Source organism: Enhydra lutris, unplaced genomic scaffold (genome assembly GCF_002288905.1).
Source record: "Enhydra lutris kenyoni isolate GAN:26980312 unplaced genomic scaffold, ASM228890v2 scaffoldscaffold8, whole genome shotgun sequence".
Lineage (NCBI taxonomy): Eukaryota > Metazoa > Chordata > Mammalia > Carnivora > Mustelidae > Enhydra > Enhydra lutris.
The window spans coordinates 30,169,364-30,183,817 of record NW_019154092.1 but is presented as its reverse complement, the minus strand read 5'-3'; the positions used below and the strand labels follow the sequence as shown (position 1 = coordinate 30,183,817).

At 36.8% G+C, this 14,454-nt stretch overlaps 1 protein-coding gene across 4 annotated transcripts in view; it reads left to right on the top strand.

The window, feature by feature from the left end:
- The window catches only part of LOC111142439 (regulation of nuclear pre-mRNA domain containing 1A), a 74,207-nt gene that overhangs the window by 2,311 nt on the left and 57,442 nt on the right, over positions 1–14,454 (top strand). The window lies entirely within an intron of this gene.

Genomic DNA, 14,454 nt, shown 5'->3' with positions numbered 1-14,454 from the left:
TAAAATATGCATAGTGGTGATTAACATCATGTTGCAAGATAGTGGTTACCATAAGGGAGAGAGGAAGTGAAAGTGGATCTGTGTTATCGTATATTTCATTTATTTTTTTCAAAAATTTGATACATATGGGAGAGTGATAAGGTGATATTTACTGGGTTTGGGGATATTTCCATACATAAAAGCTTCATAGTTAGAAAAAATTTAAGGCCTATAAAAAGATGCATCAGGAGGAGAGTGGTGTTGGGTGATGACGGTGATGGTGGTAGTAGTGGCGATGATCATGCTGCTGCTGCTACTGACTGCCGTTTTGTTTCGTCTTGGATTATCTGCCAAAAGTTTCCTTTCTTTGATATGACTGTACTTTTGTAGGGCGCAGTCTTTGTGTTCCCCCCCCCCCCGTAGTTCTGCTCCTCAACTTTAGGATCCTGCATTGCCTGTAGTGTAAAGAGAATGAGAATGAATAATTTACTGAACATCAGGCATTGTTTTAGCCATCTTACAGTGATATCGTGAACCCTCATGTTATCTCTACAAAATAAGTGTTTATAAAATGAATTGAGGGATTCCTGGATGGCTCAGTGGGTTGGGCCTCTGCTTTCAGCTCAGGTCATGATCTCAGGGTCCTGGGTTCGAGTACCACATCAGGCTCTCTGCTCGGCAGGGAGCCTGCTTCCCCTCTCTCTCTGCTTGTTTGTGATCTCTCTCTCTCTGTCAAACAGATAAATAAAGAAATAAAATCTTTTTAAAAAACCAAATTGATCAAACTTGAAATAAAGAAGTAAATGAATAAAATCAGGTGAACATTTTATGTTAAGTGTAGCATTCTTTAGTTTCTTGAAATGTTTAAAGAAGACAAAAATGTGACACTAGTAGGAAAAATTACTGTTTCAAAGATAAGAAGGAATAGGTAACATGATAATGTCACACATGGTAATCATTCAGTTTTGAAGATTTCCTTTCTTGTTCTACCTTCCTTATTTTTGCATCCTTCAAAGAAAAAATTTCTGGAGTGGGGACAAGAAAAAGAATTTCTCTTTAGAGGGATATCCCCTAAGGCCTTTATGAAGACTAAAGTAGCTATAATTTCCCTGAGAAATGCAATAGAGTGTAATCAGAAACATGAGGATTTTGTTGTTTTTGTTTTTTGTTTTGTTTTTTAATTTTTATTTATTTATTTTTAAAATTTCTTTTCAGTGTTCCACAGTTGTTTATGCACCACACCCAGTGCTCCATGCAATACTGCCCTCCATAATACCTACCACCAGGCTCACCCAACCTTCCACCCTCCCCCCCTCCAAAACCCTGTTTGTTTCTCAGAGTCCATAGTCTCTCATGGTTTGTCTCCCTCAGGATTTTGTTGTTTTGTAACAGCTTTAAAAAAATTTTTTTTTTAAAGATTTTATTTATTTTAGAGAGAGAGAGAGAGAGATCAGGAGCTGGGGGGATGTGGTAGAGGGAGGAGCAGATTCCCACTTAGCAGGGAGCCCTATGTGGGCCTCAATCCCAGGACCCTGGGAACGTGACCTTAGCCGGAGGCAGATGCTTAACTGACTGAGCCACTAGGTGACATATAATAGCTTTATTGAGATCTAATTAACATATTACATAATTCATTCATTTAAAGTATACAGTTCAGTGGCTTTTAGTGTATCATATAGTTGTGAGTCTTGTGAATTTTAGAATGTTTTCATCACCCAAAAAGAAATTGACTTTTAGGCATCATCCCTAACCCCTTCCACCTTCCCCAGCCCTGGGCAACAATTCATTTACTTTGTCTCTACAGATTTGCCTATTCTTAGCGTTTTATTAAATGGAATCATACAGTATGACATCTTTTGTGACTGACTTCTTTTGATTAGCATGTTTTCCAGGCTCATCCATGTTGTATTATAGCATCTATCAGTACTTCATTCATTTTTTTTTTTTTTTAAAGATTTATTTATTTTAGAGAGAGAGTGTGGGTGGGAGGGGAAGAGGGAGAGATAGAGACGATCTTAAGCAGACTCTAAGCTGAGCATGGAGCCTGATATGGGGCTTGATCTTATGACCTTGAGATCACAACCTGAGCCAAGACCAGGAGTCTGACACATAACCGACTGGATGGCACCCCAGTACTTCATTCCTTCTTATGGCCAAGTAATAATTCATTATATGAATTTTTTTATTAATCAGTTGATAGACATTTGGGTTGTTTCCATGTTTTGCTCTTTTGAATAATAGTGCTGTGAACATTTGCATACACATTTTTGTGTGGGTGTTTTTTCATATTTTTTGGAAATACACCCATGGGTAGAGTTGCTAGGTCATATAGGAATCTTGTGTTTAACCTTTTGAAGAACTGCCAGACTGTTTTCCACAGTGACTATCATACAGTCCTGTCAGCAGTACTTGAGGATCTAATTTTTCTACGTCTCTGCCAACACTTGTATCATCTGTCTTTTTTATTATAGCCACCTTGCTCGGTGTAAAGTGGTGTATGATTGTGATTTTCATTTGCATTTCCCTGTTGGCTAAGGATTTTGAGCACATTTTCATGTGCTTATTGGCCATTTGTATGTTGTCTTTGGAGAAATGTTTGTTGAGATCTTCCCCTCACCCCTTTTTTTAGGCTCCATACCCAGGCTGGAGCCCAGTGTAGAACTTGAACTCACCATCCTGAGATCAATACCTGAGCTGAGATCAAGAGTTGGACACTTAACTGACTGAGCCACCCAGGCGACCTGATCCTTACCCATTTTCAAATTGGGTTATTTGTCTTTTTATTAATTGAGTTACAAGTGTTCTTTTTTTTTTTTTTTTAAGATTTTATTTATTTATTTGAGAGAGAGATTACAAGTAGGCAGAGAGGCAGGCAGAGAGAGAGGAGGAAGCAGGCTCCCTGCTGAGCAGAGAGCCCAATTCGGGGCTCAATCCCAGGACCCTGGGATCATGACCTGAGCCAAAGGCAGAGGCTTTAACCCATTGAGCCACCCCGGTGCCCAACAAGTGTTCTTTATGTATTCTGGATACTAGTCTCTTATCAGATGCAAGACTTGTGAACGTTTTCTCTCATTCAACAGTTGTTTCTTCACTCTCTTACCTACTGTCTTTTGAATGCAGTTGTTTTCATCTCTGACTCAAGTTTGGGGCTGAATTATAAAACTATTAACATATATCACTAATTATATGTTATTCATTGCTATGGAAATAATGACCATGAACATACCAGAATTTACAAAGCAACACTGACATTTGGGCTCTTTTCTACACACAAACACAATAGAATTGGCCTCAGTTAGTTGAGCGTTTGACTCTTGGTTTTGGCTGAGGTCATGATCTTGTGGTCACGGAATGGAACCCCACATCAGGTGCTGTGCTCATCGTTGAGTCTGTTTCAGCTTCTCTCTCCCTCTTATTCCTGCTCTCTCACTCTCTTTCTCCAAAAATAAAAATTTTTTTAAAGATTTTGTTTATTTGACAGAGAGGGAGAGAGAGCACACTCAAGCAGGGGAGCAGCAGAGGAAGAGGGAGAAGCAGACTCCCAGCAGAGCAGGGAGCCAGATGCAGGACTCCATCCCAGGACTGTGGGATCAGGATGTGAGTTAAAGGCAGATGCTTAAACAGCTGAGCCTCCCAGGCGCCTTACCCTTAAATTGCTAGTAAAAATAAAGGTGTGCTTCTAGATTAAACAAATATAGTATGATAATCCATAATTTTACAGGAGTATTTTTGGATAAAATGAATTTTTCATTTGAAATGTATCAGTAAGTTAATTCTGTTGGTTTCCTTTATTCCTCAAATACTTATTACTTTTAAAAATTTTTAAAAAGATTTTATTTGTTTATTTGACAGAGAGAGATCACAAGTGGGCAGAGAGGCAGGCAGAGAGAGAAGGGGAAGCAGGCTCCCTGCTGAACAGAGAGCCGGATTTCAGGACCTTGAGATCATGATCTGAGCCGAAGGCAGAGGCTTAACCCACTGAGCCACCCAGGCGCCCCATTCCTCAAATATTTATTGAGAGAGCTCCTGCTCTGTTGCTAGACCAAGGATGATTCAGCAGATAAGACACACATAGCTGTCTTCATGGAACTTACATACCAGTCAGGGAAATGGACCCTACTAATAGTACCTGAATAGTGATACAAAGAAGAAATAAAATATAACTGGAAAAGTAGTCTGGTGGCAATCAGGGAAAGCTTCTTTGATTTGAGATATAAAATATGAATAGAATTTACCAGAAGTTTACAAAATATATGGACAGTTTTTACTGTTTTAGTCATTTATATGTGGTTTTATGTAGAACAAATGTTACTTGACGTTGTAAATATAGCAGTTCATGGTTCCTTTTTGGAACTAGGCAGGATAATGAAGTAAACAGATAAATTTTTAATGTTCTAGGTCTACAAAGAACTTTAAGTGATTCAAGATATTTTATTTTTTTAAAGATTTTATGTATTCATTTGACGGAGGGAGAGAGACATCACAAGTAGGCAGAGAGGCAGGCAGAGGGGGGGCAGGCTCCCCACTGAGCAGAGAGCACAATGTGGGGCTCGATCCCAGGACCCTGAGATCATGACCTGAGCTGAAGGCAGAGACTCAACCCACTGAGCCACCCAGGTGCCCCTAAGATATTTTAAATCTTTTTGTTTGTAAAATGCATTAAGAGGATTATAATGATTAATAATATGGTCACCTTGCTGTGACCTAGGTTTTTTGGGCATTTTTGGTTCTGTAGCGTAACTCTTGACTGCTCTCAGGCACCTATTAGTCTTACTCTTCTTTTTATAGCTTTTCCTTAGTCCCTTCTCTAATAGTCCATACTCTGATAACTGAGAAATTAAGTAAAAACTTCACTATGCTTATGTTAATTGCCTGGACTTCCCAGGTGTATTAAAAAATATACAGCAGTATCTTACTAATAACATGCCCCAAAAAATAAAACTCGAAAGGGAAGAAAGGTTATAAAGAGAGGAGTAAGACTCCTTTTCATTATTCTTCTCTTCCTTACCTATGCATTTTCCCCACCTAGAATCAGTTTGTTAACAATTTGTATATTCTTCCTGAATTTTCTTTGTATATATAGCAATTTATATGTTATAATTTCATTATCTTGCTTGGACAGATGGCAAAGTATTATATAGATTAACATATAGACTTCTCTGTGCTTTGCAGTCTTCTAATATATATTTCAGATTGTTGCATAATTGTGTATATGGTGTTGCCTCATGTAAAAAAATTAGAGCGACAGGGTTGTCTGGGTGGCTCTGTTGGTTGTGTCCAACTCTCGATTTCATCTCAGGTCATAATCTCAGGGTCCTGGCATTGAGCCCTGCATCAGCTCCACACACAGCAGGGGTCTGTTTGAGGGTTCTCCCCTCTTCTCTCAAATAAATAAATAAATAAATAGATAGATAGATAGATAGATAGATACATACATACATACATACATACATAAATAAATAAAATCTTTTTAAAAGATTACTGCATGTATTCTGTTTTATGGGTACACCAAAATTTATATAACCATTACTTTATTGATGAACATTTATGATGGATCTGTTTTTTAATATAAAAATTTGTAAATATTAATTTATGTTACTAAATATTCTAGTTTCTTCTGTAGTGATTTCCACTGACTTAAGAGACCATGATTGAAGTGATAGGCATTATAGAAGGGATAGGCATTAGTGTATTACACCATTTTTTTTTAAAGACTTTATTCATTTATTTGACAGAGATCACAAGCAGGCAGAGAAACAGGCAGAGAGAGAGGAGGAAGCAGGCTCTCTGGCGAGCAGAGAGCCCAATGCGGGGCTCGATCCCAGGACCCTGAGATCATGACCCGAGCCGAAGACAGAGGCTTTAACCCACTGAGCCACCCAGGTGCCCCTAAAATCCCTTTTTTTTTTTTTTTAAGATTTTATTTATTTATTTATTTGACACAGAGAGAGTATTACACCATTTTTTAAGTTCATTTTTATCCCCACATATTTTAAATGTTTCTTTTATTATAAAATTTTTATCTGTATTTGGTATATTTTTATTGTCACTCTGTTTCATTTGTGTCTCTATTCATGTACCACTATCACATTCTTTGGTATGTTTTCATATCTGGTAGGACATCTCCCCACCCCAGTTCTTTCTGCACAGCCCCCTGCAAGTTCCCCCCCCCCCCCCAGTTTTCTTGTGTATTATTGTTTTGTTTTTCCAAATAAAGTCTAGAGTCAGCTTGTTATTTACAGGGTAAAAAACCACTTTGGTATTCTTGGAGTTACACGTCAGTTTATACATTAGCTTAAAGAAACTTCACATCTTTTTAATAGCAAATTATGTTTTTAGTGGCAAACCGTGCAGTCTTACTCTCATGTATTTATTTTAATTCTTTAAATAGGTTTTTCTCAAACTTGTTCAGATATCACTTCTTGATACTTTATAAAGGTTATAACTTCTTGATACTTTATAAAGACCATGGTGATATGCACACTTAATTTTAAAACAACTGTACTAAATGTATTTTAATTAATTCTAGTATAGGCTAATAGACGTAAGTGTCAAAGAATTAAGCAGCATTATGCAAAAAACCTTAAAACTGAAAAAAATACATATTTTTATTAATTGAGAAAATGGCTTGCAGTGGTTGGTTTTTGTGATGGCACACTTTGGTCCATCTCAAGGAAAGTCATTCTGCTTCAAGAGCATGGCTTTAAAATCCTTACCTGGTCAACAAACTGCTTTTGTTTGTTTTTTTTTTTTTGTTTTGTTTCTTTTTTTTTTTAGTATTTGTACAAATTATGTGTATTGTATTCTCTTTTATAGAATTTTTAAAAAAGATTTTATTTATTTGACAGAGACAAAGACAGTGAGAGAGGGAACACAGGCAGGGGGAGTGGGAGACGGAGAAGCAGGCCTGCTGCCAAGCAGGGAGCCCGGTGTAGTGCTCAATCCCGGGACCCTGGGATCAAAACCTGAGCCAAAGCAGACGCTTAACAACTGAGCCACCCAGGCGCCCCTATAGATTATTATTTTTTTAAACAAATGAAAAGTTTTTGGGTGGTCAGGGACCATGTTTTGCTGATGAAAAAATTAAGTTTTCTTAGAGTATCATGAATTATTATCTTAACCAAACTTGTGATGGTTAATTTTATGTGTCAGCTTGACTGGTCCATCAGGCGGCTAGATATTTGGAGATTTAACATTTAAATCTGTAGACTGGGTAAAACAGATTGCCCTTCTTTATTGTGGGGCGGCCACAGTCAACTGAAAGTCTGAAAAGAACAAAAATGCTGACCCTCCTGTGAGTAAGAAGAAACTCTTCCTGCCTGACTGGGCTCTTTTCCTGCCTTTGGACTCAAAGTGAAACATGGACTCTTCTCGATCTTGAGCCAGTTTTCAGACTGGAACTATACCATCAGCTGTCACGCGTCTCCAGCTTGCTGCCTGCGGGTCTTGGGATTTGTCTGTCTACATAATCTCATGAGCTACTCGATGTTATTATCTCTTTATATGTATATACATACACATTTTATTGCTTATTTTTCCTGGAGAACCCTGATAATATAGCAACTTTATCTAGATTTACTACAATTTAGTTAGTAAATCAGCTGTATTTGTTGTGGATTTAATCCAAGTTATTGTTTGAGAATTTTAAAAATGCAATTGATGTGCTATAACTAACACATAAAAACTCTTAAATGATTAAAAATAATTTTGTTTTATGTATTTATAATTTGGTGCCTTAGTTACTATATCTATTTTCTCCATCAATATGTTGATGACTCAGTGATCCTTTTTTTTAGTCCCAGTCTCAGTGTTTATTGAGTGGTGTTTCTTAATACTGCAGACTCAGTTTGCACTAAGTAACTCTTTATGTCATCTTTCCCCACTTCTATCCCACTGTTATTGTTTTTGGCTTTCTTTCTTTTTTTTTTTTTTAAACATTTTATTTATTTATTTGAGAGAGAGAGAGAGAGACAGTGAGAGAGAGCATGAGCGAGGAGAAGGTCAGAGAGAGAAGCAGACTCCCCGTGGAGCTGGGAGCCCGATGCGGGACTCGATCCCGGAACTCCAGGATCATGACCTGAGCCGAAGGCAGTCGCTTAACCAACTGAGCCACCCAGGTGCCCCTGTTTTTGGCTTTCTTATTCCAGTGGAAGACTACTGTCCACCAGTTGCCTAAGCTCAAAACCTTAAGTTTGGCCTGGACCCTCTGCATATATGCCTCACTTTCAGCTATTTTGTTGCTATATTAAATAATATCTCTACTGTCCACATCCTCCTCTTTTCCTAGCACCCTTACAGTATCCTCCATGTAATTTCCTTGTATCTAGCCTCTTCAACCAACCAGTTGCCCTACTTACTAATGTAACATAGAATTACCATATGACTGAGTAATTCTACTTTTAGATATATATTCATAAGCATAGAAATATTTAGGCATTCAAACATACACTTTACAAGAACGCTTATAGCAGTGCTATTCACAATACCCAAAAGGTGGAAACATCCTGAATGTTCATCAGTGGATGATAAATATATGTGGTGCAGTGGAATTCATGCAGCAGAATATTATTCAGCCATATAATGAGAAGGAATGAAGTGCTAATTCTGCTGCAGTGTGGATGCACCTCAGAAACCTGTGAAGTTGAAAGAAGCCAGACACAAAAGGTAACATATTTTATGATTCCATTTGTATGAAATACCCAGAGTAAGTAAATCTACAGAGATGGAAAGTGGTTGCCAGGAACTGGGAGGAGGGGGTAGGAATGGAGAATGGATGGCTGTTTAATGAGTCTGAGGTCATCTTTGGGGGGAATGACAAAAATGTTTTGGAACTAAATGCAGGTCATGGTTGTGCATCCTTATGAATGCATTTACTGCTGCTGAATTATACACTTTAATGTGGTTAATTTTATATTATGTGAATTTCTCCTCAGAAAAAGTGATGCAAAGGGCACCTGGGTGGCTCAGTTGGTTAAGCGACTGCCTTCGGCTCAGGTCATGATCCTGGAGTCCCAGGACTGAGTCCCACATCGGGCTCCCAGCTCCACGGGGAGTCTACTTCTCCCTCTGACCTTCTCCTCGTTCATGCTCTTTCTCACTGTTTCTCTCTCAAATAAATAAATAAAATGTTTAAAAAAAAAAGTGATGTAAACACCTTGCACATTTATGTGCTTTTATATACTGTTTTATGTTGTTGTTGTTGTTGTTGTTACTGTTTTTTGAGACAGAGACTGCAAACAGGAGGGAGGGGCAGAGGGAGAGGGAGTGAGAGAATCTTAAGCAGGCTTCACACCCAATCTCATGACTCCTTTCTGCAGCTTCCTTTAGTCTCCAGGAAGGAAGAGTTAATTGTCCATTTATAGTCCCTAGTCCTACTTTTTGGGATGAGGTTTTTTTAGGGGAAAAAAATTCCAGTTAACATTCTAGAGTTGTAACAGTATAGTTTGGATTGGTACAAGCTTTTCTTCAATAGCATACAAAAACTGTTCCTATACAACTGTCTCCCCCTTTATGTTATTATTGTTGCAAGTTATATCTTTATAAGTTGTATGTCCATCAACAGACTTACAATTATTGTTTTATGCATTTGTCTTTTAAATCATATAGGAAGCAAAGAGTTACAGACCAAGACATATGTTAATACTGGTTTCTATATTTACTTATGTAGTTACCTCTATTGATGATCTTTCTATGGCTTTTAGTTATTATCTTATGTCCCTTTAGGATTCCTTGTAGGACAGGTCTACTAGTGACAAACTCCCTCAGGTTTTGTTTAGCTTGAAATGTCTTAATTTCTTCTTCAGTATTGAAGGATAGTTTTGCCAGATTTCTTTCAGCAATTTTTTATAAAAATATGGCCTCTCACTTACTTTTGGCCTCTATGGTTTCTGCTCAGAAGTTGGCTGTCAGTCTTATTGAGCTTTCTTTGTACATGACAGTGAGTCATTCCTTGCTGCTTTCAAAATTCTTTGTCTTCTGAAAGTCTTTTCACAACATGTCTCAGTGTGGGTCTCTTTGAATTTATGCTACTTAGAGTTCATTGAGATGCTTGGATTTGTAGATTCATGTCTTTCCTAGATTTGGGGGCATTTTTGGCCATTGTTTCTTCAGATATTCTTTATGCACCCTCCTCTTGTATTGGTGGTGTGCCACAGAACCCTTAGGTTCTGTTCACTTTTCTTTATTCTTTTTCTTTCTGCTCCCCAGACTCCCTTTCAGTGGTCTTACCTTTAAATTTGCCAAGTCTTCCAACTCTGACATATTCTCTGGTGTAACCTCCCAAGTAGTTTCTATTGCTATTGTTATAGCACTTGTCATCCAGTATTTTAATGGTTCTGTGTTGAGTTTCTTTTTACTGAAGGACTGAGCCTATTCCTTTGTTGCCTCAGAATCTAGCACAAGGTAGATACTCAGTAAATATGTTTTGAATGAGTTATTGAATGAATGCTGGAAAGTATGTAATATCTGAGACTTCTAGAGCTGGAAGGAATATTGCAGAATGGTTTGCTTTTGTTTAATTAATTTATTTAAAAAAATTTTATTTATTTATTTGACAGAGAGAGAGAGAGCATAGCAGGGGGAGCAGCAGGTAGAGGGAAAGGGAGAAGCAGGCTCACTGAGTAGGGAGTCCAATGTGGGGCTTGATCCCAGGACCTTAGGGTCATGACCTGAGCCGAAAGCAGACACTTAACAACTGAGCCATTCAGGCACCACTTGTTGTTTCCTTTAAAGACAGTGCCTGATTTAGGAACTTCTGACATCTTAAGGCAAATAATGAATTTCAGTTATGAACATTTCCTTTATTGAGAAAGACTTGGAAAATTTCTAGCTTTTTTGGTCTGTAATATTGTTCTGTTCTTCCTATATTTATCAATTCTTAGAGTAGTGTTCTTAAAGTTTGGCTGGTGGATCACCAAGATTCTTTTAGGGGATGTATGAGTCCACCAGGTAAAAATTATTTTCGTAATACTTCTAAGACATTTTTCCCCTTTTAATGGTTAACATGTGCTATGATACTGTAAAAGCTGATGTGGGTGAGAACTGGTAGTACCTAAATATTAATCAAGGCAGAGGGAACACTCTGTACTAAAACTCAGTATGTTTTTCATACCACATTCACAACTAAAAATATATCACATTCCTGACTGCTAATCTAAGCAGTTCACATTACTAATTTCATTATATCTTGACCCTTGAGTATATATCTTTGTGTGTTTGTGTACACAGTGCACCTTTCTTTATTGTGGTAAAGTATATGTAATACAAATTTACCATTTTAATCATTTTTTAAATGAGCAATTCAGTGGCATTACATACTTTCACATTGTTTTGCAATTGGGATCTCCATCCATCTCCAGACCTCTTCTCATTTTCCCAAACTGAAACTCCATATCCGTTAAAAAATAAGTCCCCATTCTCTCCTTTCCTAGCCCTTGGCAACCACCCTTCTACACTCTATGAATTTGACTACTGTAGGTACTTAATATAAGTGAAATCATATAATTTATTTTATGTGTATAACTGGCTTATTTAACTTTGTATGTCTTCAAGGTTCATTCATGTAGCATACGCCAGAATTTCTTATCTTTTTAAGGCTGAATAATACTCCGTTTTATGTATATACCACATTTTGTTTATTCATCTGTTGATGACACATCTGTTGCTTTTGCTTTGTGGCTGTCTGATATAATGCTGTTATGAACATGGGTATGCAAATATATGTTGGAATGGCTTTTTTGTTTCTTTTTAGTATGTATCCAGAAGTGGAATTGCTGGGTCATGGAATAGTTCTATGTTTAATTGTTTGAGGAACCACTATACTGTTTTCCGCAGCAACTATACCATTTTATATTCCCACTTGTAGTGGTTCCAATTTCTTTCTTTCTCTCCCCCCCCTTTTTTTTTAAGATTTTATTTATTTATTTGTCACAGCACAAGCAGGAGGAGCCACAGGCAGGGGGAGAGGCAGACTTCTGCTGAGTAAGCCCGATGCGGGACTTGATTCCAGGACCCTTGTATCATGACTTAAGCTGAAGGCAGATGCTTAACAACTAAGCCACCCAGGAGTCCTGCATGGTTCCAATTTCTGCACATCCTTGCCAAAGTTTATTATTTTGTGTGTTGTTTTGTTTGGTTTTGTTTTTGAAAATAATCCTAATGAATGTGGAGTGGTATCTGCTTGGGGTTTTGTTTTTAATTTTTATTTTTTTTTTAAGATTTGATTTATTTGTTAGAGAGAGCGAGCACACACACAAGTAGCGGAAGTAACAGTCAGAGGAAAAGGGAGAAGCACACTCCCCACTGAACGGGTTCCTGATGCGTGGCTTGATTTCAGGACCCTGTGATCATGACCTGAGTTGAAGGCAGACACTTAATGACTGAGCTACCGAGGCGCTTCTGCTTGGGGTTTTAATTTGTATTGCCATAATGACCAATGATTCTGTATGTAAGCATTTATTTCTGGGCTATTTTGTTCCTTTATCTGTTTGCCTGTATTTATGCCTGTACAATACTATTCCAATTTGTGTAGCTTTCTAGTAAGTTTTGCAGTCAGGATGTACAAGTCTTCCAACATAATTTCTTTTCTAAAATTCTTTTGGCCATTTTATATCACTTGAAAATCTATACGAGTTTTAGGTTGGGTTTTTTTATTTCTGCAGAAATGCCATGGGGAGTTTAATAGGGTTTTCATTTAATCTGTAGGTCACTTTGAGGGGTATTATCTTATCAATAGTGAATCTTCCTACCGGTGGACATGGGATCTATTTGAATTTATTTATGTCTTCTTTCATTTTCTTCAGCAGTGTTTTATAGTTTTCTGTGTACAAGTCTTACACCTCCTTTGTTAAATTTATTTCTAATGATTTTATTGTTTTTATCTGATTATAAATGGAATTTTCTTTAGTTTCCTTTTTGGGTTGTTTATTATAATTTATAGAAACTGAATTTTGAGTCCTGAGTTTGTATGCTGCAACTTTGCTAAATAGGTTTGTTATTTGTGGACTCTTTTTTGTGGAATCTATTTTGTGGAATCTTTAGGGTTTTCTATAAGTAAAATCATGTCATCTGTGAATAGAATTTTTGAAAAGTTCATGTGTCATCTTGAGCCTAACAATGTCCCAATATTTTTAAACACTTTTCCAGTGAAATCAATAATGATATTTACACACGGGACTTTTGATACTGCTTAATGAAATGTTTCAGTAGTTGGAATGTCTGTGTAACTGTGAACCAGTATTTTTTTGAAGACTAATATATGATGTTATAAAATTATGCATGAGTAAAAGATTCATTCAAAGAGCATGGTAGACAAGGATTTTAACATAACAGTTTTTAAAGTTGATTGATATATTTTAGGATTCCATATTACAATTTAGTGTCTAAAAAATAGAATTTGTTGAGTTTTGTTGTAGTTTCAAAAAAGGATGCCCACAATTATCTGTAATAGCTATTAAAATACTTGTACTCGCTATATCTGGGTAAAGCCTGCCTTTTTCTCATTATTTTCACTGAAACAACATTACTATGGTTTATTTAATAGAAAGCAGATATGAGAATCCAGCTGTATTCTCTTAAGCTCAAGATTTGCAAAAATGTAAAACAGGACCCTTTAAGTTTTGGAAATACATTTTAAAAAAAAGATTTTATTTATTTATTTGACAGAGATCACAAGTAGGCAAAGAGGCAGGCAGAGAGAGAGAGGAGAAAGCTGGCTCCCTGCGGAACAGAGAGCCTGATGTGGGGCTCGATCCCAGGACCCTGGGATTATGACCTGAGCCAAAGGCAGAGGCTTTAACCCACTGAGCCTCCCAGGCGCCCTGGAAATACATTTTTTAAATGTTATGTTAACATCTAATTTTTTATTACTACTATGAAATGAACTAATATTTTAAGGTTCTTCTGTTTTAATTTTTAATAACATAAGTAAACATTGATAAATATGAGCAATGTGAGTAAAATCTCTTGGTGTTCTCAATAATTGGTAAAGAGTATAAAGGGGTCCTGAGAGCAGAAAGTTTGAAAACTGCTCTCAGATTAATAGAGACCATGAATGTTTTATGTTAGTTTTGTTTTATTTAATCTTAATCTTGCCTAACTTAATACAGTAGTAGTTTTAATTTTTAAAGCTTTAGCTTTCAGATCCTCTTGGGGTGAAATCAAAGACATTGCTATTAATGTCTGTAAATAGTATGCAAATAGTATGCAAATACCATGTGAAGTTTCTTCCGATTACCTTTTATGGGCATTGCTTGTGTAGTGATTTTTTTAGCCCTGAAACTAGAGATACTAATGTTAAATTTTTTAAAATATTGTATATTTTTAGATAATTGTAGATTCACATTCATTTGTAAATACTACATCCTGTTTGGTCTTTGCCAGCTTTGCCCAGTGGTAACACATGCAGAACTCGTTTTTGTAATTTCCAAAAAAGTAGATTTTGAATAAAAAGCACAGCAGGATTGTAATACTGACATT